This window comes from Lithobates pipiens, unplaced genomic scaffold (assembly GCF_037356315.1).
Source record: "Lithobates pipiens isolate NorthernLeopardFrog02 unplaced genomic scaffold, aLitPip1_a1.2 Scaffold_30, whole genome shotgun sequence".
Taxonomy (NCBI): domain Eukaryota; kingdom Metazoa; phylum Chordata; class Amphibia; order Anura; family Ranidae; genus Lithobates; species Lithobates pipiens.
The window spans coordinates 65,208,529-65,236,245 of NW_027507791.1; the positions used below are offsets into that span (position 1 = coordinate 65,208,529).

Below are 27,717 nucleotides of genomic sequence, written 5' to 3' on the forward strand. Positions count from 1 at the left end.
TCCGTCCATCCTTGTGTGTGTGTCCGTCCATCCCTGTGTGTCCGTCCATCCCTGTGTGTCCGTCCATCCATCCCTGTGTGTGTGTGTGTGTCCATCCATCCATCCATCCCTGTGTGTGTGTGTGTCCATCCATCCATCCATCCCTGTGTGTGTGTGTCTCCATCCATCCATCCATCCCTGTGTGTGTGTGTCTCCATCCATCCATCCCTGTGTGTGTGTGTCTCCATCCATCCATCCATCCCTGTGTGTGTGTGTATCCATCCATCCCTGTGTGTGTGTGTCCATGTGTGTGTGTGTATCCATCCATCCCTGTGTGTGTGTGTCCATGTGTGTGTGTGTGTGTGTGTGTGTGTGTGTGTGTGTGTGTGTGTCCAGCCTACCTGTGTCCCGAGCCTGTGTCCCGTGCCTTGCCTCCTTGCCTCCGTCCCGTGCCTTGCCTCCTTGCCTCTGTCCCGTGCCGTGCCTTGCCTCCGTCCCGTGTCGTGCCTTGCCTCCGTCCCGTCCCGTGCCGTGCCTTGCCTTGCCTCCGTCCCGTGCCTTGCCAGGATCGCCGCTCTTCGTCGGCGCCTCGGCGGACATTCTACCATTCAAACGCCGCGCCTCCGCCTCCGCCTTCGCCTGTGATAGGCGGAACACTGAATTTCCCAGCAGCCTGTGTTCCGCCTATCACGGACATAGTCTCATCCTCGTCCGTAGTACGAGGATGAGACGATGTCCGTGATAGGCGGAACACAGGCTGCTGGGAAATTCAGTGTTCCGCCTATCACAGGCGAAGGCGGAGGCGGAGGCGCGGCGTTTGAATGGTAGAATGTCCGCTGTCTGTCTGCTCAACACGCTGATCGAGCAGGCAGACAGCGATGACTCGAGTATAAGCCGAGGGGGGCACTTTCAGCCTCAAAAAAGAGGCTGAAAATCTCGGCTTATACTCGAGTATATACGGTAAATATGAAATACTAAATATATTAATACCTACCTACAAAGCTGAAATTTTAAAAACCTCATTCCCTTTTACTTGGCAACCAGCCACCTTAAAGTATTTAGGTATCCATCTTACACTTAGCCTTACCAACTTATTCCCATATAATTATCTTAATACAACTGGGTAAGATCAACATTGTTAAAATGAATGTTCTAGCCTGAGTCCTATATGTATTTCATGATACCCTTTGGTGTCCCTATAGGATTTTTTTCCAATGCTACAGTCATCTATAGCACATTATATTTGGAAGGGTCAGGGTATTAGAATATCTCAAAATGTCTTATACTGTTCTAAAAAGCTAGAGGGACTGTCTTTACCAAATGTTTAATTATATTATAAAGCAATTTCACTACCCCATATGGCAGACTGGAAATGTTCTAAAAAGGCTAGACTCTGGGTAGAACTTGAACTGACTTATCAGTAGTGCCAAGGATACCACGTCCTTTGAGAGGGCTGGCGGCCACAATATCTCCCCTGACTAAATCAACTCTGGCAATGTGGGACTCCCTACATAGAGGTGTCAAAACTTTTTTTTAAAGTGGGCCAGATTTGATGAAGTGAACATGTGTGAGGGCCGACCATTTGCCTGACATTCTTTGAACCATTAAAATTCGGTCGTCCGAGTACTAAAACACTGCCCAACAAGAATTCTCTTGCCTTTGTCGGGCTCGTTCCCAACACACAGACGAATGCTTTGCTCTTTAGGGGTACCGTTAATTCTTAATGGACATTGGAAATCTGGGGTGCTTTTGGGGCAGTGCAATTAAAAAAAAAAAAAAAAAAAAAGCTCTGGGACTTCTTTCCCTGCATTTTTGTGGGTAGGGAAGCCCATTGAAATGCATGGGCTGCCCTACATGCAGCACGCAGCCACGCAGATGTGAACCAAGGGCTTGTTGGAGGGGCAGTAAAACCACATGGTTAAGCTGTTTTTACCACTCGCAACTTCTCCCCCTTTAGCTGCAGAGGGAGCAGCTGGGGGTGTACAAATGCTATGGCTGCAGTTGGAGGTATACCCAGGGTGAATGGGCCTACACTGCAACTACCCCGCAACTGTGTGGATCGCACAGTTGTGGTATAGTGATGCTGCATTTACGAGCTTAAAACAGGTGGTGAGGAGGCAACATAATGCCTCTTTACCGCCTTTTAAATGCCTCTGAAAAACGATCTGTGTATGGATTGCTTTTCAGAGGAGCAGCAGTCCTAGCTGCTATCACACACACAGGCCCCACAAAAGCAGTTCTGATGGTACAGGAATGGAGGGGGAGGGGGGGGGTCTGGATTAAAAGTAACACACAGACACATACAAACAAATGCACACACACACACACACACACACACACACACACACACATACACACACACATACACATGCATACAGACATACACATGCATACATACAGACACATGCACGCACATACAGACACATGCACATATACACACGTACACGTACATACAGACACATGCATACAAGTACATACAGACACATGCACACACATACACACACACAAACATACATACATAGAGATACACATACAGACACATAAATAAAGCCTTTTTAAAACGAATCTAGCTTGTAGCACAGTACTGTACATTTACAGCTTCCTCATTCAGCTGGGTATTGCACTGTAAGGGGAAGCAGAGAGCACAGAACACTTTACTTTCCCTTTTGAGGCTGACGGAGCTTCTCACTGTGCTGGGGAACAGGCTCATGACAGCCCTGATCCCGCAGCACACCAGGCGGGCCATTCAAAACCTGACCGCAGGCTGCAATTGGCCCACGGGCCGGACTTTGAACATGCCTGCCCTATATACTCGGTATGGTTGGGAATATAATTCCCCACTAATGCCCTTGCTGAAATATATAAAACAAAATATATCATGAGTATTAAATTATGAATAGAGCAGCTAACACAAAATTCAATAATTGCAGTGTATCATAATATAATAAAGTCCAATTGCAGTGCTGAGGGTTAGAGACAGATGAGGAGACAGTGGATATAGGTGAACGTAGAAATTAAGAATCTCTCACCAACTTGAGCATATTATAAACACACACCACCATTCTGTCAAATATATCTTCTCCCAGAAACCAATGAATAACAAGCATATGGTATACAACTCATCCAAACACTATAGGCAAGTAATATCAATTCTATCATCATGTTCCAAACTGGGAGCTCACAGATATAAGGATCCTCTGCAGCTTCCAAAATCAGCAATAAGCAGCCTTAGCTCCAGTGGCCAGAGCTAAAAATACCATATAAAAGAAAATGAGGAGGCACATAGTGAAGCCTGCTAGAAAAAAAAAACTATTGATAAAAAAGGGGTGCTCACAAACAGTGGCGGCCCGCCCATAGGGGGCGCCGCCCCCCCCTCTCCCTAGGTGTAAAAAAAAAAAAAAGTAAAAAAAAAAAAAAACAATTTAACATAGTGTACTGTGGCGCCGGTCACAGTGCACTATGAGAAGCGCCACGTCCATGCAATCACAAGATTGCATTCATGGCGCTTTATTTGCGGGTTAAAAACCCGCCTTGCGGCGCACAGCAGAACGCCGACTAGCTTCCGTCCGTAAAATCACTGTGATTCTACGGGCGGGAGCATTGTCACTCTTAGACAGGCAGTCACTTCCGGCTTTCGGCTGCTTCACGAAACCCGGAAGTGACGTAGGCAGCTCCGTTCCTTAGCCCGAGCGGAGCTGCCAGACAGTGAGAGGTGAGTCACCGCATAAAGGCTTTCTAGCCTCTACTTTGTGGAGAATGTTCGTGCATTTAGCTGAATGAATGCAAAAAGCTTTCACAGCCAGAAAGGTTTCCCCAGGCCAGGCGACTTTTGCCGTGGCCAATCAGAGAATGAGCTCTGAAGGGGGAACTCCACGCCAAATTTCTGAAAAAAAATTTGACGTGGGTTCCCCCTCCGAGAGCATACCAGGCCCTTAGGTCTGGTATGGATTCCAAGGGAAACCCCCTACGCCGAAAAAACGGCGTGGGGGTCCCCCCCAGATCCACACCAGACCCTTATCCGAGCACGCTACCCGGCCGGCCAGGAAAGGGGGTGGGGACGAGCGGGCGGCCCCCCACCTCCTGAGCCGTACCAGGCCGCGTGCCCTCAACATGGGGGGGTGCCTTGGGGGAGGGGGGGCGTGCGGCCCCCCCACCCCAAAGCACCTTGTCCCCATGTTGATGAGGACAAGGGCCTCTTCCCGACAACCCTGGCCGTTGGTTGTCGGGGTCTGCGGGCGGGGGGCTTATCGGAATCCGGGAGCCCCCTTTAATAAGGGGGCCCCCGGATACCGGCCCCCCACCCTATGTGAATGAGTATGGGGTACAATGTACCCCTACCCATTCACCTGTGGAAAAAAAGTACAAAAAAAAAACACAACACAGGGTTAAAATATTTTATTGCACAGCTCCGGGGGTCTTCCGTCTTCGGGGGTCTTCTCGCCGGACTCCTCCGCTATCTTCTTGTAGCTCTTTTACTAGCGGAGGAGTCCGGCTTTCTTCCTCGCCGCTGGCCTCTTCTCCCGACTTCGGGGGTCTTGTCCCCCTCTTCGGTTCTTCTGCCGGGCCACCGCGCCTTCTTATAGCTCTTTTACAGGCGGTGGCCCGGTCTTCTGCTGCCGCCGCCGCCGCCCGTTCTTCTTCTTCTTCTTCTTCTTCTTCTTCTTCTTCTTCTCCTTCTTCTCCAGGAGATGTTGCCTCGACGATCTCCCTGGCCGGAATGCCAGGGACGCGCTGTGCTGCCACTTATATAGGGACAATGGGGCGGTGTCACATGGGTTGGTCACATGGGTTGATGTCACAGTCGCCATGTGACATCAACCCATGTGACCAACCCATGTGACATCAACCCATGTGACACCGCCCCATTGTCCCTATATAAGTGGCAGCACAGCGCGTCCCTGGCATTCCGGCCAGGGAGATCGTTGAGGCAACATCTCCTGGAGAAGAAGGAGAAGAAGAAGAAGAAGAAGAAGAAGAAGAAGAACGGGCGGCAGCGGCGGCGGCAGCAGAAGACCGGGCCACCGCCTGTAAAAGAGCTATAAGAAGGCGCGGTGGCCCGGCAGAAGAACCGAAGAGGGGGACAAGACCCCCGAAGTCGGGAGAAGAGGCCGGCGGCGAGGAAGAAAGCCGGGCTCCTCCGCTAGTAAAAGAGCTACAAGAAGATAGCGGAGGAGTCCGGCGAGAAGACCCCCGAAGACGGAAGACCCCCGGAGCTGTGCAATAAAATATTTTAACCCTGTGTTGTGTTTTTTTTTTTGTACTTTTTTTCACAGGTGAATGGGTAGGGGTACATTGTACCCCATACTCATTCACATAGGGTGGGGGGCCGGTATCCGGGGGCCCCCTTATTAAAGGGGGCTCCCGGATTCCGATAAGCCCCCCGCCCGCAGACCCCGACAACCAACGGCCAGGGTTGTCGGGAAGAGGCCCTTGTCCTCATCAACATGGGGACAAGGTGCTTTGGGGTGGGGGGGGCCGCACGCCCCCCTCCCCCAAGGCACCCCCCCCCATGTTGAGGGCACGCGGCCTGGTACGGCTCAGGAGGGGGGGGGGCGCCCGCTCGTCCCCACCCCCTTTCCTGGCCGGCCGGGTAGCGTGCTCGGATAAGGGTCTGGTGTGGATCTGGGGGGGAACCCCACGCCGTTTTTTCGGTGTAGGGGGTTCCCCTTGGAATCCATACCAGACCTAAGGGCCTGGTATGCTCTCGGAGGGGGAACCCACGGCAAAAAAATTTTCCGATTACATAAGGGGCGTGTTTTATGAGAAGTGGGAGGGGCCAAAATGGTGGGCGGGGTCATGATGGGCGGGGTCTGGCGCCCCCCCATCCAAAAACTTCACCAGCCGCCACTGCTCACAAACATCAAGTGTAATAAAGCATGTAAAAATCAAAGAACCGCAGTATATGGCATGTTGGAGTCTTGTCTAAATATTTAATGCCGGGAGTACTTGATAAGGGCTTTGAAACATGATTCTCAGAGGTAACACTGCTATTATACAAAGAATTAAAAGACTCAAAAATAAAGTCCTTATGTGGAGTAGATCAGCCAACATTTATGGACCAATGGAGATCTCCCGCAGCCCATTTGTTCGTTAAAATAAATGAATCCTATTGAAGCAATTATGCAATATAGAACCACAACAACATTTTATTTCTTATTTTCTCAAAGCTTTGATGAATCTGCAATACCCTGGGTACCCAGATTATATAGGTCAGTGGGAAAAAGATTTGCAAATTACACTTACAGTAAACAAAAAGATAAGATTATACAATTTTCTTATATGCCCGCCACCTCGAGTAGAATGGAGGTACATTTTAAACTTTTATCTCAATGGTAATATACACCAGTAACATTACATGCAATGTCCGACTTCACCTCACCCCTGTGTTGGAAGGAGTGTGGAGAGTGAGCTACACTTGGGCGCATATGGTGGTTCTCCCCTAAAATCTGCCCATTTTGGGAAGAAGTGTCGAAGGTGATCTCTCTGATACTTGGCTGAGTAATTAAACTTTAACCATTAGACCCCTTTCACACCAGGGCGTTTTGCAGGCGCTATAGCGTTAGAAATAGCACCTGCAATCCGCCCTAAAGAAGCTGCACCATTGTATGTAGTGTGAAATCCTGAGGGCTTTCACACTACAGCGGTGCGCTGGCAGGATGTCAGGGAAAAGTCCTGCCAGCAGCTTCTTTGGAGCGGTGAAGGAGCGGTGTGTTTACCGCTCCTCCACCGCTGCTCCCCATTGAAATCAGTGGGGCAGCGCTGTAATACCACCGGCAAAACGCCGATATTGTGGCGTATTTCCGGTGGTTTTAACCCCCTCTCAGCCACTAGCGGGGGTAAAAGCGCTCCGCTAGCGGCCGAAATGTGCCGCATATCCGGCGGTAAAGCGCCACTAAAAATAGCGGCGTTTTAACTCCCACGCTATCGGCGGTGTGGTGTGAAAGGGGTCTAAACATCTTTACTTCATTGTACAAAACGAAACAGAGCAATACAAAATGTCTATGACCCCATATTTGTTAAACGCTTGTAAATCTTTGACTCCACTATACTGAGGAAAAAGTTTAATACCTACTACTATCTCACAGTGGCTACGAAGGGTTGATGAGCTCCGTCTAATGGAAGAAATAATCGCTAGAAATAAAAGGGCTGACAAGAAAATATATTAAGACATGGGCAAAGTGGTTTGAATTTAAGGAAACTAAACTATATTATGAAATAATATCAGACCCTGATGGTAAATCAGAGTATGACTTATATACTGGGCACTTTTACCCACTTCCTGCCCAGGCCATTTTTCAGCTTTCAACGCTGTCACACTTCGAATGACAATTGTGCGGTCATGCTACACTGTAACCATGTGAAATTTTTATCATTTCACACAAATAGAGCTTTCTTTTGGTGGTATTTAATCACTGATGGGATTTTTTTTTTTTTCCTAAAAAAATAAAATAAAATAAAACGCAAAATGTTGAAAAAAAAAAAAGGTTTTCTTAGTTTCTGTCAGTAAATTTTGTAAATAAGTAATGTTTTTCCTTCACTGATGTGCACTGATGAGGCGGCACTGATAGGTGGCACTGGTGGGCATTTACAGGTGGCACTGGTGGGCACAGATAGGCAGCATGTATAAGCGGCACTGATGGGCATTAATGGGTGGCACTGATGGGCATTACTGATAGGTGGCACCGAAAGCCAGCACTGACTGGCATCACTAATGTGCTCTGATTTCTGGCTGTGGTGGGCACAGATTGTTGGCACTGGTGGGCACTAGTGAGCATTGATTGCTGGCACTGGTTGGCACTGGTTAGCATGGGTTTCTGGCACTGGTGGTGCTCTAATGCAATCAGGGTACCGATCATCAGTGCCCTGATTACATCTCTCACTGTCCCCTGAGAGGAAATGCTGCTGATCCGCTCTTGCTTGTTTACACATGACCAGCTGTGATTGGGCACAGCCGATCACGTGATTAAAGAGCTGCGTCAGCAGCTCTTTACAGAGATCGGGCTCACACTATGTCCTAGCAACACGGCACGATTGCCACGCTGCGTGCCCACGCTGGCACACAGGGGTGGCTGTTCTGGTGCGCCTTCATATAAAGTCCACCCAGAAAGAGTCTCACCGTCCCGCCATCATTTGATGGTGGGTGGGCAGCAAGTGGTTAATTAATATTAATTAACCTTATCGTTTCTGTACCTCCCTGATAGTTCTATATATTCGTAGGTGGACAATCAACATCCATCACAGTGTACAAGTGCACAAAAACATCTGTCAGTGTAGCAGTGTCTCATCAACATCTGGTGTGATCAGATGCTTTTGGGGAAGATGTAATATACCCCAGATCTCTCCATAAAGAGTACCTTTCACTGCCTATCGCTGTCACAATTGATGTTTACATTCCGTGTGACAGCAATAAATGCTATAGCATTATTTTTTTTTTTAAAGAAACAGTGTAAAAAAATTTTACAAAATAAAGTTCCCGCATCCCCATGTGCAAAGATGAACGCTCATGTTAGTCCCGTACGCATATGTAAGCCGTGATCACAGGAGAGCGGTGGGCAATAATTCTAGCACCAGACCTCTGTAGCTCTAAACCAGCAACCTGTAAAGCAGGGGCCTCAAACTGGCAGCCCTCCAGCTGTTGCAAAACTACAAGTCCCATCATGCCTCTGCCTGTGGGAGTCATGCTTTTAATTGTCAGCCTTGCAATGCCTCATAGGACTTGTAGTTTTGCAACAGCTGGATGGTCTTAAAGGATAAGTTCACTGATCGTTGGTGCAATATTTTACAGGCTCCTACAACAAAAATTGCACTTTTTTTTACCTGCAAAAAAAAAAAATATGCATTTTTTTTTTGTAAAAAGGTTAACATATTCACCTGGGGAAAAGTGTACATAAAAAAAACACAACGCAGGTTTTTAAAGTACTTTATTAGACAGCTCCAAGGGTTTTCTTCCATCTTCATCGCTATCTTCTTCTTCTCGATGTTGACACATCGCTCTCTCCAGCCTTAATGGCAGGGATGTGTTGTGTGTTTTTATGTACACTTTTTTCCCCCAGGTGATTGGGTAGGCGTCCGGAAAAGTCCAGTCGTGTGTGTGCAGGTCTGCTCATTCGGAAAGTCCGGCGGACCTCCTCAGACTAAGTCCGCCAGATAATCTGATCATGTGTACGTGGCATTAGGCTGTCGGAGTTTTAGTTTTACGTTCACATTAAAATTTTGACAGCTAGTAGAGGGGAAAGGGGAGAAGATCCCCTGTCAGAGCGGAAGATTGGGGAGGAGCTGGAGCTGGTCCCTACATACCACATTACACCCCGAATATGGATGTAACATGTTATGAAAGGTGAACTTTTCCTTTAAAATGGACAACACCTGAAGGTATTCCTTGGATGTTGGGCCTTTCCATGTGGCTAGGCTGTGAAAAAGTCTCACACATATGGTGTCACTATACTCAGGAGGAGTAGCAAAATGTATTTTAGATTGTAGTTGCAAGTATGCCTGTGCCGTGTGTGAGAAATAAATTGTTAATATGACATTTTTGTCAAATTTTGCTCTCTCCCCCCACCTCAACTCTGAAAAGACTCCCCCCTCTTTCTTTTTTGTTTGGTTGTGGTCTACATTTATTTTCTGTTTTGCCTGGCTCTACCCCCTGCTGCCATCCTAGACAAGAAAGGCGTCATCCTGCTTTCGCAGCCTCTTTGAATATCTACATCACCTCTCTCAGGAGTATGCAGTAGTAGGACAAACAGATGTGGGTATTATATTGGGCCAGCTAGCCTGAATCCAGAAGAGGCAGCTGGTGGCACATTCCCTGTACTATGACCCCTGAGCAGTGGATTGCAGCAAAACACTGGATCTAGGCAGGTGAGTATGTGAATCGAGGACAACTTTGAAAAAAAAAAAAAAAAAAGGGAAGAGGGAGGTTCATCCTGGTTTTGTACAATGAATGGCAGTTTACACAGCTGGATATTTATGTCAGGCTTCAAGAACAAAAAGAAAAGGTGCACATTTCCTGGCTAATACTAATTGTCATGATGAAAACAAAATACAGGTTTATTTTAAGACCCATTCACACCACAAAAAACTCCTCCAGATCTGTTTCTACATCCATTTCAGATGCTTTTTTTTTTAATCACTGTACTGGGGTCTGGAGCATTTTTGATGCTTTTTACCATTTTCCAGTACAGTTCTGTGCAGGGAACAAAAAGCAGCATGTTGTAAAAATGTTTTTTTCCTGGAACTGGAATGCACTGCACTCGTGTGAACTATGCCATTGGAACCGATATAACCTACTTCCCATGTATTTTTGATGCTGGAAAAAAAAAATAAAGCACTGCATGTGGTATGAACAGGCATTAATGTACACTAAAAAAAAAATAGAGGGAATCCCAAAATGTTGGGTTTTCACCAGAACAGGAATAGAGTTCTGAACTATCCAAAGGGGCCACTAGTTCTAGTGACAGCTCGGTTTACACCTATGTGTTTTTTGGTGCTTTTTGCAGAAATAAACTACAGTTCATTTAAAATGGCTTCCTATAAGACACGTTCACATCTATGTTTTTTTCATCCACTGCGTTTTTGGAAAGCGTCAGGGACTTTTTTAAATACAAAACGGTGCTTTTTTTGGTTCAATAGACTTCATTGGAGAAAAGCATATAGACTTAGAGGGATTCTGCAGCGATTTCAATTTTTTGAATCTGCCCAACAACGAATTGGCATAAAAAAAAAGAAAAAAAAAAAAAAGAAGAAGAAAAGCAAAAACACAAATCTTGCCAAAATTACAAGAGCAAAACCGCAAAATGCACAGCAAAAAGCACTGCAGAGACTATCAAAAGCAAACTGCATAGGTGTGAACCGAACTTAGACCCCTTCACACTGGAGCGTTTTGCAGGCGCTATAACGTTAAAAATAGCGCCTGCAAAATGCCCTAAAACAGCTGCTCCATTCACTCCAATGTGAAAGCCCGAGAGCTTTCACACTGCAGCAGTGCACTGGCAGGGCATCAGAAAAAGTCCTGCCAGCAGCTTCTTTGGAGTAGAGAAGGAGCGGTGAACTCACCACTCCTCCACCGCTGCTCCCCAGTGTAGCAGTAGTGCGATACCGCCGTTAAACGCTGCTCCAGCGGCATTTTGTGGGTGGATATAACCCCTTATCAGCCGCTAGCGGGGGGTTAAAACCAAATAGCGCTGGTAAAGCGGAGCTAAAAATAGCAACAGTAGCGGCTCAGTGTGAAAGTTGTCTTAAGAGGATATTTTCTTCACTTTGGAGCTACTACCTGTTGTGGCTATGGGACAGAAAGGTAGGGGAAGTCACTCAATTCGGACAAAACAAAAATTGACAGGTCTCTTTTCCAAAAGATATGCAACAAGCTGTAATCAGGACAATTTCTAAACCCAGTAAAGATCCATCCTATCTAAATAACTATAAACTTAAATCGCTACATAATACTGATGCCAAAATGTACGCTGAAGCTATAGCTCATAGGCTATTGCACATTATGCCACATTTGAAAAGTAGGGTTCCTAAAGGGATGACAAACCCTATATAGTACAAATAAAACTGAAAAAAAACACTACCTATTCTATCCAAAATAAAAAAAGTGCTGGTTCGCATCTGTGTGTTGCATTTAAGATGTGTTTTACAATTTACATGCATTTTAGGTGCATTAGCATTGAACTCTATAGAACATGCCTTTTGATGAAAACGCATCAAAGATGCAGCAAGACAGACTTGATAGATTTAGAGGTAAAAAAAAAGGCAATAAATATGTATTTTGCTGTTTTGGTTATGGTTTCTAAATGGTAGACAATATTTACCTAATGACACTACATAGTACTACTATTGTTTTACACACTGGATAGAATTCTTCATTTTGTTATATACATAACACAGTACTATTGCATGCTGTGCGTATATTTCAGAATATGTTCTCATTCTGTATGTATGGACACTGTATAGTACAGAGCAGTTGTTTGGACATCTGCACTACTTTCTGTGACCTCTCTTAAAGTGGTTATAAAAATGTATTTAAAAAAAAAAAAAAAAAAAACAAACATCATACTTACCTCCACTGTACAGCTTGTTTTGCACAGAGTGGCCCACAAAGACCTTCTTCTGGGGGCTCCCGTGGCTCCTCCCCACATCAGATACCCCCCTATCAGAAGCGCTCTCCCGGTGGGGGTTACATTGCGAGAGCGCTCCCGAGTCCATCATTTAGCGTCCATAGCCACTGAATGTATGACTCGGCCCTGCCCCTGACACCCACGTCATTGGATTTGATTAACAGCAGCGAGAGCCATTGGCTGTGCTGCTATCAATCTATCCAATCAAGAGCTGAGAACCCTGGGCAGAGGAAGAATGCATCCCCATTCACAACCCCTTTAAAGCCTGGTTTACACCTATGTAGTTGGAGTTTGCATATTGCAGGTGCATTTTTCAATATGTGTTTTTAATTCATTGAAGTCTATAGAACCCAAAAAACTGAAAAAAAGTCTCTGGCCCATTCCATAAAATGCACAGATGTGAACTACATCCATAGGAAATCACGTTAAATGGACTGTAGTGTGTTTCTGCAAAACTGAAAACGCACAAAAAAATGCATAGATGTGAACCAGGTCTTACAGTGCACGTTAAAGCTGAACTCTGGGTATTAAACAAACTTTAACCTTACATTGTGGCCCCCCACCCTCACCCCCCTGTACACAAGTGCATCATCCAGCCCTGCTGCCGGTAGCCTGTAAAACTCTATGAGACTGCATTCACACTTCTGCATTTTGAATCGCAGGCAGATTAGCAGCAATTTCAAAAGTGCTGAGATGTGAATGACAAATCGCCGGTCGAACATTTGAGATGCCAGTCAAATGAATGACACCTAAAATCACGGTGCGGTTCTGGCACAATAAATCATGCTGCAATTGCGGCAACCCAGATCGCATGAAGCATGTCGCCGTGATTGCAGTGCAATTTATCGCATGGCAGAACCGCTCTGCGATTTTAGGTGCCATTCAAATGAATAGCATCTCAAATGTGCATTCTGCGTTTTGTCATTCACACATTGGCAGTTTGAAATCGCATGCAGAATCACAGCAAATCTGCCCAAGATTCAAAACGCGGAGGTGTGAACGCAGCCTGAGATTCTGAGCGCTGCTGCGGCTGGATGGTGCACTGAATGGAACTTCCATTTAGGAGATCATTGCCCAGGGACAAATGCCTAAAATGCAGACTGCTTGTGTTCCAGGCATTCCTCTCTAGACGCATACCTGTGTGCTGTCACTGCAGTTGTCAGTCTCTCACAGAGTTTGACAGTCTGCTGGGATATTGTGCCTGTGCCCTTCAGCAACAGCTAAGTGCAAGAGCCCAATGTATCAGGTCTAAAACCAAGTGTGCATGAGACCTTAAACTATTTAATCACACTTACACATTGTGCACGTCTCATCCTTGTTATCCTATAAACCGTTCTCCCAAGCTAACATCTCATTGTACACTGCTCCATAAAATCCAGTCCAGTATCCAGAGACTTGTACATCCATCAAAAATGCTCTGCAAGCAAACTACATACAGCCATGGACGCTGACCCTTTCTTTTGTTTTGGCCGGGCACATTCTATAGCTTTAATAAATTCACATACAAATGTTGGTATACCGATAATACACTCAATGTCTTACCTTGTCTTGCTGTTATGAGAGATGAAGTGTGATCTGGCAGGTCTGTGCTGAGCAGGGAGACACAGGTGTGTGATATAATGACAGTCAGGTGTGCATAGGATCTCTTGTGTTTCATTATTTAGAAACAGTTTAATGTATTGTACATATATTGTGCATGCACATTCGTAAATCATTTTCAGGGAATGTTCAGGGTAAGTGCTTCTTTAAGATCACTACCCACATTCCACAACCCCACAGTAAATCTATTTGCAGGGATTACTGTTTCCTGCAGTAAACATAGTAGAAGTAGAAATGCCATGAGATTGTAGGCCACACACCCTCCTACTTTAACCACCACCCAGATACTGCTAAATAACCACACCACACATTTTGGCAAAATATTTGGCCCCTGCAACTTTTATTGGTTTAACATCCAATTGCACTTACTTTATTCTCATAATAATATTACCAAATTATTAAACTGCCCAGTTTTCAGAACTCCGGGCAGCCAGCCAACATCCTTCTTCATATAACAAACAGCCCCCCCCCCCCCCCCAAATCTAGGGTGACCCCACCACATAATATGTGCACGTGACTAGGGAGTGAGTACTTCTGTTGCTAGTCCAGGGGGAGGGGAAGAAATAAGCCAAACCGCAGCTGCCCTTTATAGGTAATCCAGGTTTCCAGCACCTTCCCAGCAGTCCTATTGGATCCTTGGAACCTGCAACATAAAACCTCTAAAGCCCCATACACACTATCAGATTTTCTGCTGAGTTTTTCCTTCAGATTTACCAAAACCATATAACATGAGGACAGACCTTAGGAGTTTCAATGTGTATGCAATCAGGCAGACCCTTCTACTACATGGTTTTGGTAAACCTGAAGGAAAAAACTCATAATCTGATGTGTATGGGGCTTTAAAGAGACAGTACCCTGCCTAACCATATCTCTTATCCTACCTAACTATATGCGTATTGTAGATGTGCTGGCCACAATCTCACGCAGGTGGGCCCCAATTAGTACCGTCATGAGATTGTAGGCCACACACCTTCCCACCTTAAGGCTGCTTTCACACTGCAGCGGGAGCGGCGTCGGCGGTAAAGTGCCGCTATTTTTAGCGGCGCTTTACCGTCGTTTTAGCGGCGGAGTGCGGGCGCTAGCAGGGTGGTTTTAACCCCCGCTAGCGGCCGAAAAGGGGTTAAACCCGCCTGCAAAGCGCCGCTGTAGCGGCGCTTTGCCGGCAGTATTGCCGCGGTGTCCCATTGATTTCAATGGGTAGGAGCGGTTTAGGAGCGGTGAATACACCGCTCCTTCACCGCTGCAAAGATGCGGCTAGCAGGACTTTTTTCACCGTCCTGCCAGCGCATCGCTCCAGTGTGAAAGCCCTCCGGCTTTCACACTGGAGTTAAAGGGGCCGTTTTTTTGAATACCGCCCTAGTGTGAAAGCAGCCTAACCACCACCCGGATACTGCTAAATTATATAGACATAAGACAAGTATTTGGCGCAAATCAAAGATATTAGGTTCCCACTTGAAAAAAAGGGGAGTCTATAAGGTTACATATGGTGAGTGCAGGGAATGCACTACTTTGTCCAGACCAAAAAAAGGAGGGAATAAATGTTCTTTAGTTCATGGAGAGGGGGAGGGGAAAAAGGATGGGGAGGGGGGGATGGATCCGCATGCAGGGCTGCCACCTTAAAAGAGCTGAAACTTGAGCTCCTGGATTGCTGTAGATAAAGGAGAAAAAGGAGAGAAAGGGGCGCCTCTGGGTGCAGATTTTTTTAAAAGGTTTTATTTTCAGTGTAAAAAACATAAAATTTTGCACTCACATTTAGTAGGCAAAAAGTAAGCATTAAACACCAGGGGTCATCTGGTATATCTGATTTTTGGGACGTCAGCCAGTGGTCCGGTCCACATCTGTCATCTCATCGCGTTGTTCCTGTTCCTCTCACATGCTGTCCACTGCAGGTGTTTTGTATGAAACCGGCTGCTTCATACAAAACACCTGCAGTGGACAGCATGTGAGAGGAACAGGAACAACGCGATGAGATGACAGATGTGGACCGGACCACTGGCTGACGTCCCAAAAATCAGATATACCAGATGACCCCTGGTGTTTAATGCTTACTTTTTGCCTACTAAATGTGAGTGCAAAATTTTATGTTTTTTACACTGAAAATAAAACCTTTTAAAAAAATCTGCACCCAGAGGCGCCCCTTTCTCTCCTTTTTCTCCTTTATCTACGGATACTGCTAAATAACCACAACACACATTTTGGCACCTTTTAGTGGTTTAACATCTAAACATCCAAATGCACTTACTTTATTCACATAATATTAATTAGTAATAATATTACCAAATTATTAATCTCGGGCAGCCAGTCAGCAACCTTCTTCTTATAACAAACAGTCCCCACCACCCGGACATCAAGACTGGCCCACCCCCACCACCGAGGTCATTTCTATCCCTGACTGTAATCCCAAATTAAATAAATCCACACCTACATCCAAGAGGTGAACCCCATCAGCCCTGTAAAACCTAGGGATCCCACCCTCCAAATCCACATACCAATATGACAAACCACCAATGCTGGACATGTATTTCTCCATGGCCCTGTTCACCCTTTTCCTCACCCTTTCCATCACTTTCCTCTGAGGCGAGGACAGCCAAGAAACACACGGAAGTATTTCTGAAAATTCGATAGTCATATCTGGGGAAGTAATCTTGAAGCAGTGAAGATTTCTATTTATCATGAACAACAAGTCTAAAGTTCCTTAAATCATTACCCCCTACATGAACCACCAAAATGGAAGGCGGAGGCCACACCTGAAATAACCTTGTCAAATGAAAGTATAATTGATACCACTGAAGGCCTCACACACCCTTCCAAAGCAACTTAAAAGAATTCTGGCTGTAATGATAAGTTCAAAGAATAAGGATGTTAAGCCGCTCTTTTACGTGCCCAGTGCACAAAGGAATGCCCCAGAATCCATACCGTTCAGTGTAAGTCTGGAAAATTAAACAAACAAATTAGGCGTTATATACACTCTAAAACATTTAGACCTCCACCTCCCCATTTCTTTAATGGCCGCATTTTCCAGGCCCCTTCTGGCTGCTTCCAAAGCTGCCCCTATCCAAAATGAATGGGAAGAGAAATTTAAGCCCTGTAAACCCAATAACCCAAGGCATTTTTGCAAGATAAAATTTAACTGGTATTTCAACAGAGATACTAAGTTTAAATGTATGAGGAAATGCCCACCTCCATGGGGCCTAACCCCCAAGAACAGCCTTACTACTGACACTGGGCACACCACAAGCATCGCCCTACGTCCATAAGGTAATCCAAGATTCCCTACCACACTGATCCATTTTTGAGCGCTGCACTGCTGATTGCTCCACCAACACCTGATCATAACAGGTGCTCGAGCAGCTATATTTTGAGCCCTGCACGAGCTCCAAAATGCGGAATGCACCAAAAAAATCCCAGTACAAAAGCTGCTTTGGGCAAAGCGACTTCATACTCGGAATAACAAACTAACGAAGTCGCTGCACAAGGATCACCAAGCATTTCCAAGGAAATTGGCCTCCTGCTATCTGACACAAAGGTCCTCCTTTTGTACCCTTTAATTGCCTGCTTTACCGAGAAATAAGACATACATGAAGGCACACCTTTCAAGCGACAGAAAAAGGAGATACCTGCCAATGACTTCACTACATGACTGCTGGAAAGACCATTCTGTATGAGGGATGATACAAAGGCCAAAAACCCACCCTCCAATGGCATGCTGCCATTGTAACCGGTACTGCTGGCAAATGATAACCAATTCCTCCAAGCTGCCGAATAACCCGCCCAAGTGTTAGGCACCATCGATCCCATGATAGCCTAAGCCGCCAACCTCCTACTAGCATCCACATGTGATCTGGACACCTGGTGCCCTCTTTGTCTGCTTCTGGCATCAACTGGCGAAAACGGTCCATCTGAAACTGTGATAATCAGACTCAGCAACAGTGTTCAATTTCCCGGCGTTTACTTAGCATTCAGCCAAATATTGTATTTAACTATTTTCTACTCAGCCATGTATATATACGGCTGGGTGGAAGCTCTCCACTCCTGACTGGACATTCCTGAACGTCTTTCAGAAGTAGGGGGATCGCGTGCATGCGTGCCCACGCAGCAGCGCAATCCGGATGCGCTCGTGTCACCCGGATACGGCGCATTTCGGACCGGTAGGAGGGCTCTGTGATTGGCCCTCCTGATCACATGACAGCCAGCCGTGTCCAATCACAGCATGCGATGTAAACAAACAGCCGGTTGCTAGGCATTCGGCTCTCCTCTCCTCACTCAGAACTCGTCACTGAGGAGAACGGATCGCTGCAGCCGGCTGCTGATCAGTGAGTATGAGCTATTTTTGACAGCTTTTTAATCACTGATCACCAACCTAGTCTAAAACAGTGTAAACACACATGTCACCACACGTCCCACTAAAATCCCATGTCCTAATGATTATCTGCACACATATGTCGGTGATCACCTGCACACATCTGTAGATGATAATTTGCGTACATATGTCCGTGATCACACAAACCAATTATTATACCCTTAACGGAATTTTTTTACCAAAGACATGTAGCAGAATACATTTTGGCTTAAATTTATGACAAAATTTGATTTTATTGGATTTCTTTTAAAATAGAAAGAAGAAAATATTGTTTTTTTTTTCCAAATTTATGCAATTTTTTCGCTTATATCGCAAAAAATAAAAAACGGAGTCGTGAATAAATACCACCAAAATAAAGCTATATTTGTGCAAGCAAAATGATAAAAATTTCATTTGGGTACAGCGTAGCATGACCGCACAATTGTCATTGAAAGTGCGAGAGCGCTGAAAGCTGAAAATTGGGCTGGGAGGGAAGGGGGCGAAAGTGCCCTGTATTGTAGTGGTTAAGACACAAAAATACTATTTGTTGCAACAATTTAAAGTGGTTGTAAACCCTCACAAACCACTTTGACCTACAGGTAAGCCTAGATTAAGGCTTACCTGTAGGTCCAAGAAATACGGAATTTTTTTACCAAAGACATGTAGCAGAATACATTTTGGCTTAAATTTATGACAAAATTTGATTTTATTGGATTTCTTTTAAAATAGAAAGAAGAAAATATTGTTTTTTTTTTCCAAATTTATGCAATTTTTTCGCTTATATCGCAAAAAATAAAAAACGGAGTCGTGAATAAATACCACCAAAATAAAGCTATATTTGTGCAAGCAAAATGATAAAAATTTCATTTGGGTACAGCGTAGCATGACCGCACAATTGTCATTGAAAGTGCGAGAGCGCTGAAAGCTGAAAATTGGGCTGGGAGGGAAGGGGGCGAAAGTGCCCTGTATTGTAGTGGTTAAGACACAAAAATACTATTTGTTGCAACAATTTAAAGTGGTTGTAAACCCTCACAAACCACTTTGACCTACAGGTAAGCCTAGATTAAGGCTTACCTGTAGGTCCAAGAAATATCTCCTAAACCTACACGGTTTAGGAGATATTTGCCGAAAGACAAGCACCGCTGTCTACAGCGCATGCGCCGTAGACAGCGTCGCTCAGGCGCACTGAGCGTGCTGCTGTCAATGGCGATATGCCGTGAGTGGCGGCTCCCATGCGCATGAGCGGGAGTGACGTCATCGCGGCTTCGCCGAATGACAGCGGCGGAACAGCGAGACCCACCGAGAAGATGGATGCTCTGGACTACAGGGGGCAGTGGTGACTTCGCTGGCTCCTGTGTCAGGTAAGTGACACATAATGGACTACTATGTGATGCATAGTAGTCCATTATGCTTTACCTTTGCAGGGAATCAAAGAGGAAGTAAACTCATCAGGGTTTACTTCCTCTTTAATAAGCCACAATGAGCTGGAAGAAAGTCCGTTCACTGCAAAAAGAACACCCTTATTTTCCGTCTCCACCAAAAGCTGCCTGTTTGCTAAAAACTTACCCCACAGCTCAATTGCAACCAAAATTGGGAAAAACTTCAAAAGCCCCACATTCTTGGTGGCATTCTGGCTTTTCCAGGAAACTGGCTAAGCTGTACAACACCAATGTGATCTCCAGATTGCCGTAAAACCCTTGGAACCCGCCACATCAGTAAATAATCTAAAGTCCGGGGGCAAATACAAAATCCAGCTGAAACAAGGACCGCTCATTGTAATGCCGCGTACACACGATCAAGCAATCCACCCGTGTGTGGGCTCCGGCGGATTTAATTTACCCAAAAGTCTGGCGGAATTAGAAAGTAGTGTATGGCCGTGTGTGTGCTAGTCCGCCAAACTTTTGAAATGAACGGACTTTCCCGCACAGAGAAAAGTCCGTTAATTTTGAACGCGGCTCCAGGTAGAGTAGACTAGCGCAGGAGGTCAATGTCGCCGCCTTCGGAGGCGAGATTGACACGTCGCTGGCCCCGTCACCTGGTATGGACTTAAAGGGGAAGCCCTACGCCGAAAAAAACATGTGGGGGCCCCCCCAGGTCCATATCAGACCCTTATCCGAGCACACTACCCGGCCGGTCAGGAAAGGGGATGGGGACAAGTGAGCACCCCCCCTCCTGAGCCGTACCAGGCTGCGTGCCCTCAACATGGGGGGTGCTTTGGGGAAGGGGGGCCGCGCGGCCCCCCACCACAAAGCACCTTGTCCCCATGTTGATGAGGAGATGGGCCTCTTCCGGACAACCCTGGCCATTGGTTGTCGGGGTTTGTGAGAGGGGGGCTTATCGGAATCCGGGAGCCCCCTTTAATAAGCCCCCAGATCCCGGCCCCCCACCCTATGTGAATGAGTATGGGGTACAATGTACCCCTACCCATTCACCTGTGAAAAAAATGTAAATAAAACACAACACACAAGGGTTAAATATAATTTATTACACAGCTCCGGGGGGTCTTCTTCCGTCTTGGGGGGTCTTCTCGCCAGACTCCTCCGCTATCTTCTGCTCTTTTACTAGCTCTTTTACTAGCGGAGGAGCCTGGCTTTCTTCTTCATCGCTGCCGCCTGGGGGTCTTCTTCCGACTTTGGGGGTCTTGTCGCCCTCTTCGGGGGTCTTGTCCCCCTCTTCGGTTCTTCTTGCCGGGCCTCCGTGCCTTCTTCCAGCTCTTTTACAAATGGTGGCCCGGTCTTCTATCGCCGCCGCCTTCTCTTCTTGTTCTTCTTCCTTGAGCTGTTGATTCGACACGCTCTCTGGCCACAATACCCTGCCATACTCTGCCATACTCTGCCATACCCAGCCATACTCTGCCATACTGAGCCATACTCTGCAATACTCAATGATACCCAGCCATACTCCGCCATACCCAGTCATACTCTGCAATACTCAGTGATACCCAGCCATACTCTGCAATACCCAGCCATTCTCTGCAATACTCAGTAATACCCAGCCATACTTGGCGATACCCAGCCATACTCAGCCATACCCTGCCATGCTCAGCCATGCTTGGCCATGCTCGGCTGTACTCCGCCTCTGTATATGACCAGGCTGTGGAAGTCTCACATGTGGTATCGCCGTACTCAAGAGGAGAATCTATTTTGGGGTGTCATTTTTGGTATGTACATGCTATGTGTTAGAAATATTGTATAAATGGACAACTTTGTGCCAGGATTGTTTTTTTTTATTTCAGGCTTCCCAGCCTAGAGGTGAGTTGTGGGGTCTTATTGACCCCATATCTCACTGTAAAGAGGACCTGTTATGCCATATTCCATTATAAGGAATGTTTACATTCCTTGTAATAGGAATAAAAGTGATCAAAAAAATTATTTTTGGGGGGGAAAGTGTCAAACTAAAATAAATAAAGTAAAACGAACAATATATATATATTTTTTTTAAAGCACCCCTATCCCTGTGTGCTTGCATGCAGAAGCGAACGCATACGTTAGTCAAACCCACATATGAAAATGGTGTTGAAACCACACATCTGTGGTATAGCTGTGAACGTTAGAGTGAGAGCAATAATTTTGGCCCTAGACCTCCTCTGTAACTGAAAAGAGAATTATGCAGAAAACATGTCAACAAAAATCTCAGATACCCTACCTTCACCTCAAGCAGACTGAATTCCATCCTAACAGTATCTACGTGAATCCCCAGGAACTCCAAGGAGGATGAAGGTGTGCATGCCTTCTCCTCCACCAACGGCACACCAAATGACTGTGACATTAACTGAAAGCGCACAGCCATCCTGCACACCGTGTATCATCTGCCGGTCCAACAAATAAAAAGTCATTCAGGTAATGAACCACACTGTTCACTCCCGACTGAAAACAAAAAACCACCCAATGAACAAACGTAGAAAAATCCTCGAAGTATGAACACGATAAAGGTCAACCCATGGAAAGACACTTTAAAAAAAAACAATTGTCAAAATGAAAACCAAGGGAGTTAAAAGCAACTGGGGAAAAGGCAAAAGGCTTTGGCCATTAAAACCCCCGGACCATACGACCTCATTTTAACAATTGTGTCTTCAAAAGTCACATACTGAACATAATGATATTTCTATGTCATGGTTTAACAAGTGACCCTTTGGAAAAGACAGGCGACGAATAAGACGGAAAGAATTCTGCTCCTTTTTAGAAACCACTGCCAACGGGGATAAGTGAAAATTCCTGAAGGGTGGGTCCCTAAAAGGGCCCTCCACACACCCCTCAGCAATCTACTGCCACACCTTATCCCTAACTATGTGGGGAAAGCTGTCAACCGACTTAAGGTTATTCACCACTGTACACCCGACACCTGCAAAGGGGTGCAAGGGAAAGCCCTGTGAAAAACCCTCAATGAGAGAAGGAGCCTTCTCTCTGTTTGTATATATGTCCAGCCATGGGCGCTTTTTTTCCAGCCTCACTGGATTGCAGGCCCTTGCAAATAAATATCCCTCTGCTCTGGCGTAGACCCTGTGTCATGGTTATGCAGTGATCTTCCTGTTTGCTTACCTCCCCTCATGTGTTCAGACTAAGAGGCCAGCCACTTCCACCTGGTGGTTTTTATAACCTCTCCTCTAAGCATGGCTCCACCCCAGGCCCTATCAGGGAACCCCATATTAACCTGTGCACTGCAAGCCAACAGTGCTGATCAACCATTGTGTATTCCTTTGTGTGTTAGCTTCCTGTTACCTGCCGTGTGCTCTGCTGTTGTTCCCTTACCGACTTTGGCGTGACCTTGACTATCCCTGTTTGCCTGTGATCCTGACCTATTGGCGTGTCCCTGACTATTCCTGTCTGCTTGTGGCCCCGACCTTGGCTTTATTCCTCACTATCCCTATCCTCCTATTGCCTACTGTGGGTGCGAGCTGGGGGACCCTGGGGGTCGCGACCTGAAGCCAGTTGCAGCCAAGTCCATCCTCACCACTAGAGGCTCTGGTGAACACCTGCTGGCTCTTAGACTCCGCGCCCCAGGGAATCTTACGCTCTAACCTCGGTGGGATCTGTCTCCCATCCACAGAAGTCAGCCTTAGGGTCCACAACCTTGCGGTGGACTCCTGATCCCTACAGTGTGCATCTGTCACCTCGCCTCAAGGTGACCTGACAGTAGCATTCTTCCTAAAGCATTTGGATACCGGGTGCGCTCCTGTGCAAAAAGCCCTTTCGTACCTATACTTACATGAAGCGTTCCACCGGCATTGCTGATCGTTAAATGCAAAACAGCCCTGTGTGGGCACAGCAGCTACTGGCTTTTTAGCTGAGCTTCATCGCCACTGCATCCTGGTGATGAAGACCTGGTCCGCCTCCTCATTCCGGAGCGGCTGCGACCCAACTGGGCATTGCCAAATTCCACCTCCTGTCAGGAAGATCCTCCTCACGGACGTCCGAGCGGCGAAAGTCGCAGAAGATCTCTTGCCCAGTTCCAGGAGTGTTACCGCGATCGGCGGTGCGCGCGCGGCCGTTTGACGCAAATTGGCGCCAATAGTGCTATTTAAACTGGATCCATGCCTCACTGCCTTGCTGCCTGATCAACAGCGTTCCTGTGCGTCCTGGTGATCCGTATCTGAATCTGAACCTGAACCTGTACCTGTACCTGTACCTGTACCCTGATCCGTATCGAACCCGGCTTGTTTCCGATTCTGCTGTTTGCTGCCTGCCCCCCGACTTTGGCTTGTACCCGACTACTCTTCTGGATTCCGTTTCTGTACCTGATCTGCCCGTCTGTGCCTGACCTGGACTGTTACACCATCCGTCAACTGTAAGTTGCTTGCTGTTGTACTACAGGACACCTCCCAGTCCTCCGCAATATTTGGCTGTACTCCTTCTGCGTTTGTAGCCTTCTACCTTTGGCCACAGACTACTGGACTCTTCCGCTTCCGCTTATCCATTGCACCTGCATCCGTTGTTGGACTACAATACCCCTCCGTTGTTTGTCACCTCCTGCAATCATTTGTATGCCGTTGCTGGACTACAGGAACCCTTCTGCTGTCTGCTGGACCTTATCTCACCTTTGCCTGCATTCAGACACCGGACTACAATACACCTCCTCCTTCAACGGTCTTCTGCCTTTACCATCTGCTATCCAGTCAGGCACTTGTGCCCCTCTGTGCTCCTGAGCCCCTGTCACCACTACCAGGGTCTCTCGAGTCAGAGGTCTACGAGAGGCCACTCCCTGCACTTCGGGCTCTGCTTAAAGGTACGTGACAGTATCAGGCAGCCATGTCTGAGCCCACGCAGGGAGATTCGGCCATGGATGATTTATGCCGTCATCTTGCTGGACTTACCCAGGCTGTTAAATCTCTACAAGAAGGCTATTCTCGATTGGAAGAGCGTGTCCAGGTCTTATCTACCACAGGCCCTACCGTGTCGGGAACTTCTTCTGCGCCATCAGTGGTTATGTTACCCCCTGAACCCAAGGTCCCAACTCCGGAGAGGTTTTCGGGAAATCGCAGCAAGTATAGAGCTTTTCGCAATGCCTGTGAATTGTTTTTTGCACTTCAACCCAGAACTTTCTCTCTAGAATCCACTAAGGTGGGTTTTGTTATCTCCCTCCTACTGGGTGAGCCCCAGGCTTGGGCCCACCGCCTTTTGGAGCAAAAGGAAGCCTGCCTTAATAACCTGAATACCTTTTTTCAAGCCATGGGTTTGCTCTATGAGGATCCTCAACAGGCGGCCACAGCGGAAGCAGCTTTATATTCTCTTCAGCAAGGCCGCAGAGCGGCAGAGGACTATGTGTCTGAATTTCGGCGCTGGAGTTCCGATACTACCTGGAACGATGCTGCTCTGCGATACCAGTTTCGCATGGGACTCTCTGAACCTCTAAAGGATGAATTGGCCCGGGTGGGTGTTCCAGCAACTCTTGAAGCCCTTATCAACCTCTCCATCCAGATAGACAGACGCTTGAGAGAACGGAGAACAGAACGCACTGCCGGGCCGTCCCGACCAGTCTGGATGTTACCCCGTGTACCTAATCCCCCTGCACATCCTGCTGCTGACACGCCTGAACCCATGCAACTGGGCTTACTTAGACCAACGCTCACCACCGAGGAACGACAACGCCGGCAGCTCAACAATCTGTGTCTTTACTGTGGAGAACCCGGACATTACGTGAGATCCTGTCCTGCCAAATTCCGTAAGCATTCTTCTGTATCTTCTCCTGTTTTACCTGCTGTGCCTAGTACTGCTACTCACCTGGCTGTTCCCGTCTCTCTTCAGCTACCCGGAGGGAACATTCAAGTCCCCGCAATAGTTGATTCTGGAGCGTGCAGTGGATTTATGGACTTATCGTTTGCCCAAAAGTTCCAAGTGCCCTTACGGCCCAGGGCGAAAGGGTTGTCTGTACACCTTGCCGATGGGTCAGCTATCAAATCAGGACCAGTGACACAAGAGACATGTCCTTTGACTGCTACTATTTCCGGTAACCATCAGGAACAACTCTGCCTGGACATTATTGAATCTCCCCTTTTCCCTATCATACTGGGTATGCCCTGGCTTCGGGCACACAACCCGCAAATAGACTGGTCCACCGGAAACATTTTCTTTTTCTCCCCCTATTGTCGTCAACACTGCTTTCAAGAATCAACTAAGGTTTCACCCCATTTAATGTGTATGGAGACCAATGTTGAGACTCGCCAGCACGTTCCTGAGACCTACCATGACTTCCTGGACGTGTTCAGCAAGAAGGGGGCAGAAACACTTCCCCCTCATAGACCCTACGATTGCCCAATTGAGATCCTTCCCGGAGCCGAAATCCCTTTCGGGAGAATATTTCCCTTAACAGAAGTGGAATTGGAGACTCTCAGGACTTACATTGACGACAATCTGAAAAAGGGGTTCATACGTCCTTCTACGTCCCCAGCTGGGGCAGGAATCTTTTTTGTAGAAAAGAAGGACCATTCTCTCCGCCCTTGTGTTGACTACCGGGACTTAAATAAAGTTACAGTCAAGAACCGGTACCCACTGCCTTTGGTACCCGAATTATTCCAGCGCCTTGGATCAGCTAGTATCTTCACAAAATTGGATCTTCGCGGAGCCTATAATTTGGTCCGTATCCGAAGCGAGGACGAATGGAAGACTGCCTTCCGCACCCGCTTCGGACATTTTGAATATCTCGTAATGCCCTTTGGGCTATGCAACGCTCCTGCGACTTTCCAGCATTTTGTGAATGATATCTTTAGAGATTTTCTCGACCTGTTTGTTATAGTATATCTGGACGACATCTTAATTTTCTCCCCCTCTCTGCCAGCTCACAGGGAACACGTTAAGAAGGTTCTCACTCGGCTTCGCCAACACGGCTTGTACGCAAAACCTGAGAAGTGCGAGTTTGAACGTCGCAGCATTCAGTTTTTGGGGCTGATTATTTCGGTGGATGGAATCAAGATGGATCCGCAAAAAGTTTCGGCCATCCTGGACTGGCCAGCCCCTACTGATAAAAGAGGAATTCAACGCTTTGTGGGGTTTGCGAATTTTTATCGAAAATTCATCAAGGGATTTTCTACAATCATCGCTCCAATCACCAGATTAACGAGACAAGGTATCAAGTTCCAGTGGACTCCGGAGGCACAGGCCGCATTTTCTTCCCTTAAAGAACAATTTGTATCAGCATCTGTCCTGAAGCATCCTAATTCTGCGCTACCCTACATCCTTGAGGTGGATGCATCCGAAGTTGCAGTGGGAGCAGTCCTTTCTCAGAGACAGGGCCCAAAGGCTTTATTGCATCCAGTGGCGTTCTTCTCACGTAAATTGTCTGAAGCGGAAAAGAATTATGATGTCGGGGACAGGGAGTTACTCGCTATCAAAGCCGCACTTGAGGAATGGCGCTATCTCCTGGAGGGAGCAGCCCATCCCATTCTGGTATACACTGACCACAAGAACTTAGAGTATTTAAAGACTGCTAAGAGGCTGAAGCCGCGTCAGGCCAGATGGGCACTGTTCTTTACAAGATTTTCCTTCCACATAACCTATAGGCCCGGATCAAAGAACACCAAACCCGACGCGCTATCCCGGATGTTCAGCGAACCCGAAGTTCTTCAACCCACAGACACCATCCTTGCGCCCGGAAATTTCCTTATGCTCCAGGAAGATCTTCTATCCCAACTTAAGCAGGCTTCATCTTCAGCTCCACATCCCTCAAACACCACCTTACTCTCTAGCAATAACTTGTTATGGCATGAAAACAAGATCTACGTGCCCCAACAACTACGGGTTGCTGTTCTCAAGTCTTGCCACGACCACAAATTGGCCGGTCATTTTGGGGTACACAAGACCGCCGAACTTCTCCAACGCACCTTCTGGTGGCCTCAGCTGCTAAGAGACTGTAAACTTTATGTTGAATCTTGCATTACCTGTACCCAGAACAAGAGTAGCAAGACCAAAGCCTGGGGGTTGCTGAAACCACTCCCCATCCCGGAAAGGCCTTGGAAAATGATTTCCATAGACTTTATTGTAGAATTACCTCCGTCAGAAGGCTTCACCACTATCCTTGTGGTGGTCGACAGATTGTCCAAAATGGCTCACTTTCTGCCCATGAAGGGTACACCTTCTGCCCCTGAGACCACAAGGATCTTCATTAAGGAGATTGTAAGACTCCACGGTATACCTGCGAACATTGTTTCCGACCGAGGGGTACAATTTACATCAAAATTTTGGAGAGCTTTAT

The 27,717-nt window shown here is 46.8% G+C and overlaps 1 long non-coding RNA gene across 1 annotated transcript in view; it reads right to left on the minus strand.

Moving 5' to 3' along the window:
• The window catches only part of LOC143942934 (uncharacterized), a 383,250-nt gene extending 369,556 nt beyond the window's left edge, over positions 1-13,694 (minus strand). The window contains exon 1 of the long non-coding RNA XR_013264860.1: positions 13,638-13,694. This is a non-coding gene — a long non-coding RNA (uncharacterized LOC143942934). The remainder of the gene's footprint in view (positions 1-13,637) is intronic.
• Positions 13,695-27,717: the final 14,023 nt, after the last annotated feature.